The sequence below is a fragment of the Gekko japonicus genome, unplaced genomic scaffold (assembly GCF_001447785.1).
Source record: "Gekko japonicus isolate JY-2015 unplaced genomic scaffold, Gekko_japonicus_V1.1 scaffold3642, whole genome shotgun sequence".
NCBI classification, from domain to species: domain Eukaryota; kingdom Metazoa; phylum Chordata; class Lepidosauria; order Squamata; family Gekkonidae; genus Gekko; species Gekko japonicus.
In genome coordinates, this window is record NW_015164308.1 from 15,508 (window position 1) to 21,823 (window position 6,316).

The following is a 6,316-nucleotide window of genomic DNA, read 5'->3' on the forward strand; positions in this document are numbered from 1 at the left end:
AGCCCCGCCTACCTCACAGGGTGTCTGTTGTGGGGAGGAGAAGGGAAAGGTTTTCTTCTGGGCACTTTAATGCCCTTCTCTCCAACCCCCCCCCCAAGCTATTTTAGACACTAAAATTGGTTCCTGATTCTAAGTTCCCTTTTTGACATAAGCAAGTGTTCCCTCTATGCTGAGTTAGTGTGAGCTAGCTCACAGTTTTCTAGCCTCCAGCTCACACATTTTTGTCTCAGCTCAGGAAGGAGGGCTCCAGAGTGAACTGAATTATGTAGTAGTCAAATTGCTTGCTCACAACTTTAGTGCCAGTAGCTCACAAAGTAGAATTTTGGCTCGCGAGACTCCACAACTTAGAGGGAGCCCTTGGTCCTGACCCTATTTCAGTCTTCAGGCAACTTTTGGAATTTTGACACTTGATGGGCGCAAGCAACAAAAAGGCTGCCACAGCAGTGGGGTTTTTTTATATAAAAATCTGCACAGCCAATCAACTCTCCAGTGGCCAATCAGAAGCCTCACTGTGCTAAAGCCCCACCCACTTTCTAAAACCACTTAGGAGATGCCAGGAAAGGCGTTGCAGACACCATGGTGCCCACGGGCAGGGCTATTTTTGGGCAGGAACGCAGAGGAACAGAGTTTCGGCTCGCTCCCAAGTTGGCCACGCCCAGCAGGAACTCATTAGCATAACAGGCCACACCCAGCAGTAGAAACTCATTAGAATTGGCTACATTAGGGGTGTGTGGCCTAACATGCAAAGGAGTTCCTGCTACAAAAAAGCCCTGGGTTTGGACAACAAAGAAGGTAAACAGAATAAGAAGCAAAAGGTGGGTGTGGCTGGATGACCACACTTCTGGTAACAAGGGTGTGTGGCCTAATGTGCTAATGAGCTGTGCTGTCAGGGGTGTGGCCTAATATGCTAATGAGTTTCTGCTGCTGGGTGTGGCCTGTTATACTAATGAGTTTCTGCTGGACTTTTTCTACAAAAAAAGCCCTGCCCACAGGCACGACGTTGGGGACCCCTGGGCTTAAGTCTATGAGTTGACATTGTTGCTCCCTGAAATAACTGGTAACCTAGGCCTCGAGACCAGCTTTCAGGTTCCTCCGGTGGCAATGCTGCCTTAGAGCCCTCCCTCCCTGCTGTTTCAGATGACCTGGCGTAAAGTTGCCCAGATGGTCTCTCTTGCAAACACCCCCAACAAATCGGCCCATTCTCCGGGCTCAGGTGATCAACCAAGCATGTGCCCGGGTTGTAAATCCCGGTGAGCGATGCACCAAAGGCCAACAGCAACCCCCTCCCCCACAATCTACAGTTCATCGGCGGCATGGAAAGGTTCTGTGTATCAGACTTGAGTGGGATGAATGAGTGGAGACACCCAAAGTCCACCCACGTTGGAGGCGCTGGCCACAACTATGGCAACGAATCCATTTTGTTTTACCAATCGTTCCCTGACTATTGAGATTTAACTGGGCATGGTTCATACCTTTAAGAATGTAAGAACAGCCCTGCTAGATCAGACCAGTGGCCCATCTAGTCCAGCATCTTGTCTCACACAGTGGCCAACCAGTTCCTCTGGAGGTCTGACAAAGGGCACAGAGGCCTTGGCCTTTATAAGAACCTCAGATGAGCCCTGCTGGATCAGACCAGTGAGGGTCCATTTAGTCCAGCATCCCGTCTCACACAGTGGCCAACCAGTTCGTCTGGAGGGCCAGCAACAGGGCAGGGAGGCCGAGGCCTTCCCGATAAGAGCATCAGAAGAGCCCTGCTGTACCAGATCAGTGAGGGTCCATCTAGTCCAGCCTCCCGTCTCACTCAGGGGCCAGCCAGTCCCTCTGGAGGGCCAGCAACAGGGCAGAGAGGCCGAGGCCTTCCCCTGAGAAGGACCTCAGAAGAGCCCTGCTGGGTCAGACCAGTGAGGGTCCCTCTAGTCCAGCCTCCCGTCTCACACAGGGGCCAGCCAGTCCCTCTGGAGGGCCAGCAACGGGGCAGAGAGGCCGAGGCCTTCCCCTGAGAAGAACACCAGAAGAGCCCTGCTGGGTCAGGCCAGGGAGGGTCCCTCTAGTCCAGCCTCCCGTCTCACACAGGGGCCAGCCAGTTCCTCCGGAGGGCCAACGACAGGGCAGAGAGGCCGAGGCCTTCCCCTGAGAAGAACACCAGAAGAGCCCTGCTGGGTCAGACCAGGGAGGGTCCCTCTAGTCCAGCATCCCATCTCACAACGACACAGCATGGAGACCCGAGGCCTTCCCTTGACATTACCACCTGGTACTGGGATTCATAGGGTTGACTGCCTCTGAATGTGGATGTTCCCTTTAGTCACCATGGCTACTAGCCACTGACAGACCTCTCCTCCATGAATGTCTAATCCCCTTTTAAAGCTCTCTGCCTGTGAGCAGACCTTCACGAGGACTAGTAACTTGGCTCTTTGCCAAGGAAGGAAAAAGCAAGCTCTTTGTGGTAGAACTGCCAAGTTTTGGCACACACCCGGATCTTAGGAGACAGGTCATAACTGCACAGCTGTAAAATGGCAAAGGAAGGGGAGGATTCCCCAGGGGGAGGGCACACGCGCGCAAACACACTCGCTCTTGTCTCCCACAACCTTCTCACAGCCAGTTTTATGTCTGGTCTCAGGTCCTGGCGGAATTTCCCATCCAGCCAGCAAACCCCTTGTACAGCCGTGAGCTTTTAAAATACAGGCTGCATTCTGTCTTAAAAGGTGTTCTTCGCCCCTTCAACTCGCAGATCTGAAGCTCCCTTGGCCTTCCCCAGTAAAAATGGTTCTGTTTCAGATACCATGCGTGTCTTTGCGGCAGCGCTTAAAGGTCCAGAGATAGGGGAGAACAAAAAACATGCAATCCGTGCCATAAACTGCCCCCGAAAGGAGGACTGGAATAAAAATTAAATATGGAGTCAGCTCATGTGAACAAATGAAGCTGCCTTATACTGAATCAGACCCCCAATCCAGCAAAGTCAGTATTGTCTTACTCAGACTGGCAGCAGCTCTCCAGGGTCTCAGGCTGGGGTCTTTCCCATCACCTCCTGCCTGGTCCTTTTCAACTGGCGATGGTGGGGATTGAACCTGGGACCTTCTGCATGCCAAGCAGAGGCTCTGCCACTGAGCCAGGGTCTCAGGTCAAGGTCCTTCCCATCACGCCACCTGGTCCTTTTAACTGGAGATGCCGGGGACTGAACCTGGGACCTCCTGCATGCCAAGCAGAGGCTCTGCCACTGAGCCAGTGTCCCAGGTCAAGGTCTTTCACGTCACCTCCTGCCTGGTCCTTTCAACTGGAGATGCCAGGGATTGAATCTGGGACCTTCTGCATGCCAAGCAGAGGCTCTACCACTGAGCCAGGGTCTCAGGTCAAGGTCTTTCGCATCACCTCTTGCCTGGTCCTTTTAGCTGGAGATGCCGGGGATTGAACCTGGGAACTTCCGCATGCCAAGCAGAGGCTCTGCCACTGAGCCAGGGTCTCAGGTCAAGGTCTTTCCCATCACCTCCTGCCTGGCCCTTTTAACTGGAGATGCTGGGGATTGAACCTGGGACCTTCTGCATGCCAAGCAGAGGCTCTGCCACTGAGCCAGGGTCTCAGGCCAAGGTCTTTCTCATCACCTCCTGCCTGGTCCTTTTAATTAGAGCGCGGCGACGGGAGAGTCCGAGGGCGCCTGCTCGCTCGCCCGGTCCCGGCTTTAAAGGAGCCGCCCGCGCACTGGGCTGCAGGCAGGCGCCGCCGAGTGGCCCTGGCGCAGGAGGAGGGGGCGTCCCAGGGGGCTTTGCTCAGGATGGACGCCCCCTCCTCCCGCGCCCGGGCCACTCGGCGGCACCTGCCTGCAGCCCAGTGCGCGTGCGGCTCCTTTAAAGCCGGGACCGGGTGAGTGAGCAGGCACCTTTGGACTCTCCCCTTGCCGCACTCCGGCAGCTCTTCTGCCACCTCCTGCGCCTCAGCGCAGCTGACTCGGGGGGCGAAGAGAGGCGGGGGGGGGCGGGGGGGGGGGGGGGGGGCGGCTGCACATAACCCCCAGTGTAGAGATGTCCTGGGAGGAGGACGCTGACATCAGCTGTCTCTCTACAGCAGGGCAATGCTCCCTCTAAGCTGCCGAGTCTTGTGAGCAAAAATCCTACTTTGTGCGCTCCTGGCATTCCAAGTTGTGAGCGATTTGGCTGCTGCACAGATGAGTTTGCCCTGGAGCCCTCCTTCCTGGGCTAAGATGAAAGTGTGTGAGCCGGAGGCTAAAAAACTGTGAGCCAGCTCACACCAACTCAGTTTAGATGGAACACTGCACCTGGGGTGTCAGACTTAAGGCCCGGGGGGCCAGAAGCGGCCCATCCAGCACTCTTATGTGGCCGAGCAACTGGTACAAGGGAGGGAGTGTTGGGGGGGCCCACTCCATTGTGGCTTCAGCATGGCGGAACCACCTCATCTGCGGCAGTCAAGCATTGTGGGAGTGTCTACCTAGTGCTACACTGCTGCCTCTCCAGCCCGCCTGTGTGGGTTTTCCTTTGGACCCCCCTCCCAGCCCAGGGGGCCTTGCAGCGAGGATACACCATCTTGGAGCTTAGCAGCTACTATCCTTTATACGGTTTATATCTCCGGTACCTGGCATTACATTTTATGGCACACGTGGCCTGGCCCAATTTATGTCACATCTGGCCCTCGTAACAAATGAGTTTGACACCCCTGCTCCACACGTTTTAAAAAACCAAGCTTCTAGGCCCTGGGGGGGCAGAGGGGGTGGCAGAGCCGTGTATATACAAGCGTTGCCTCTGCCTAGGTGTCTACGGAGCAAGGGGAAGAGTGGAGCCGGCTTCACAAAGCGGAGTACTTTGAGACCAGCGCCAAGGCCGCCACCAACGTCCAGGAGGTGTTTGAGTGGGCCGTGCGGGCTGTCCTGAGGAACGTAAGGGACCGCACTTCTCTTTTAACCGATCCGGGGTGGGGATCAGATCCTGGGCCCGGTCAGGGTCACAAGTCCCCTGAGGTCCCAAGCGTTCTTAAAACACACACACACCCTATATATCAGGGGTTCCCCCCAACCAATGCTCCCTTCTAAGTTGTGGAGTCTTGTGAGCAAAAATTCTCCTTTGTGAACTGCCGGCATTAAAGTTGTGAGCGAGCGATCTGGCTGTTGCATAAATTAGTTTGCTCTGGAGCCCCATCCTTCCTGAGCGAAGACAAAACTGTGTTAGCCGGAGGCTAAGCAACCGAGCTAGCTCACATTAATTCAGCTTAGAGGGAACATTGCCCCCAATCCTTTTCAGCCTACAGGCACCTCTGGAATTCTATGTTTACTACACTATTATATAATGATAATAGAAGACAAAAACCACTGTAGTTAACAGACTCAACAATTACAACTAGCCAAAAAGGTGAAGAACATGTAATAGAGAATGATATATACAAAGCAGCTGTTGGTTAGATTTACACATTGACCTTGGTATTTCTTTGTATGGCTCTCCTTTTCTTAATGTTACGTATTTTATCGTAGAACACCCTGATGAAGGATGAACTTTGAAACGTTATCAAACATCCGGACAGAACCTCGAATTATTTAGTAGTTCTCCATTGTTTAGACATTGTAGCACATACCCGCTCTCCATTGTTTACATTTCGTACTTTTTCATTGTAGCTGCTTTGTATATATCATTCTCTATTATGTGTTTCTTCAGCTTTTTGGCGGGTTGTAATTGTTGAGGCTAACTACACTGGTTTTTGTCTTCTGTTATCATTACCTTTGGATTTCTGGCACAGCCGCCAAAGCAGTGTTTTTAAAAGCCCTCGCATCTCCAGTGGCCAATCAGAAGGCCTGCTGTGCAGAAGCCCCACCCCACTTTCTAAAAACAGTTTGCAGGCACCAGGAAAAGTGCTGGTGGGCACCACGTTGGGGACCCCTGTTCCGCACATGGCATTTTGTCAGAATAAGGCAGAAGTCTTCAAACCCTGCATTTTCTGCCACTGCTTTGGCTTCAGGCCACCAACCCGCCTCTGTTTCTCTTGCTCCCCCCCAGCGCAAGACCCTAGAGCCTCCGCAACCCGACTCGGTTCAGCTGGAGACCAGGCAGCCGGAGGGGGCGCCCCGGGAGAGATGCAGCTGCTGAGGAGGCCAAAGACGGATGGGAACACGATGTCCTTCCGCACTTTGCTTTGGATGGCTCCCCCGTGCTGCTTGAGGCCAGTGGGGGGCCGCTACGGTTGTGCTGGACCCCAAGGACATTTGGAAAGGGCTATGGTGCATGCCTAGACGTGGCAAGCTTGATCGCCTCCTCCTCGCCCGCCAACGTCTAGACCTTCGCTCTCCTGGAAGGAAGAAGAGGCAGATTGGTACACCGGGGGG